This window comes from Micropterus dolomieu, linkage group LG18 (genome assembly GCF_021292245.1).
Source record: "Micropterus dolomieu isolate WLL.071019.BEF.003 ecotype Adirondacks linkage group LG18, ASM2129224v1, whole genome shotgun sequence".
Lineage (NCBI taxonomy): Eukaryota > Metazoa > Chordata > Actinopteri > Centrarchiformes > Centrarchidae > Micropterus > Micropterus dolomieu.
This window is the reverse complement of record NC_060167.1, coordinates 22804522-22805873: the sequence shown is the minus strand read 5'-3', so window position 1 is coordinate 22805873 and position 1352 is coordinate 22804522. Positions and strand designations below refer to the sequence as shown.

General features: G+C 41.1%; 1 protein-coding gene across 1 annotated transcript in view; it reads right to left on the bottom strand.

Moving 5' to 3' along the window:
* os9 (OS9 endoplasmic reticulum lectin) overlaps positions 1–1352 on the bottom strand; it is a 17798-nt gene that overhangs the window by 14960 nt on the left and 1486 nt on the right. The gene's annotated exons all lie outside the window — the stretch shown is intronic.

Sequence of the window (1352 nt, the reverse complement as noted above, 5' to 3'; positions counted from 1 at the left end):
CACCTTTCTCAAGTTGTACAGTAATGTCACATGTGTATGAAGGTGGATCAAACCAGCTAATCTTAAATGTCAAAGTGGAGAGGATCCTAGTAGGCCTATTTATTTTCATTCATTACACAATATGAATAAGCTATGCAGACAGTTGTAAAGAAAGAACATCTTTTTCTTCTGTTCTCTACTTGTTATAGTTACACAGTATTAGGGGTGTGGGCTGTATTAAAAGTATCCACTGTTCTCCCATGCTCTAACACACAGTAACGATGAAATGTGTGCTGTTCTCACATTCTTCCTCTGTATGTACACATAAACAACAAGGCAGGGAAATATAAAAAGGAATTTATTTTATTGTTTGGGTACATTATTGTTCAGTGTACATGCTCACATCTGAAACAAACTTTACGTGCTTGATAACTCTCCCACCCCGCAGACATCTACACACCAATACCGATTTATATTCATAGCGGCAAGTGCTATGTAGCTCCACATAGGGGACACAGGAAGTGACATATAACACCTTCATGCGGCGTCATAACCGCGTAGCAAATTCACAGCCGCACCGGCAGAGCTCGAGAATGTGCAACTCGGCCAGCTCACGCGCGGACGCGCTTACAAGTGCGAGGGCCCGCCCAACGCTGCTTGCAGCTTTAATATTTGATTATATCTGTTTGCTCATTGGTGTCATTTCTCGTGTATGGACCTGAAAACCCTGTCTGAACTGTATGGCATGTGCAAATTATCTGTCTCGCTGTATTTCTTGTGCTTTTTATGAGCACTGCAAAGTTGACTTAAGTAAATGTATATACAGTATTTAAGTTTGGAGTGTTTTTTCATATAATCTGATCTCCTGTTTGCAGGTGGAGAATTACAGTATATCTGTCTATATACACTACCGTTCAAAAGTTTGGGGTCACCCAAACAATTTTGTGTTTTCCTGAAAAGTCACACTTATTCACCACCATACGTTGTGAAATGAATAGAAAATGGAGTCAAGACATTGACAAGGTTAGAAATAATGATTTGTATTTGAAATAAGATCTTTTTTACATCAAACTTTGCTTTCGTCAAAGAATCCTCCATTTGCAGCAATTACAGCATTGCAGACCTTTGGCATTCTAGCTGTTAATTTGTTGAGGTAATCTGGAGAAATTGCACCCCACGCTTCCAGAAACAGCTCCCACAAGTTGGATTGGTTGGATGGGCACTTCTTGCGTACCATACGGTCAAGCTGCTCCCACAACAGCTCAATGGGGTTCAGATCTGGTGACTGCGCTGGCCACTCCATTACCGATAGAATACCAGCTGCCTGCTTCTGCTCTAAATAGTTCTTGCACAATTTGGAGGTGTGTTTAGGG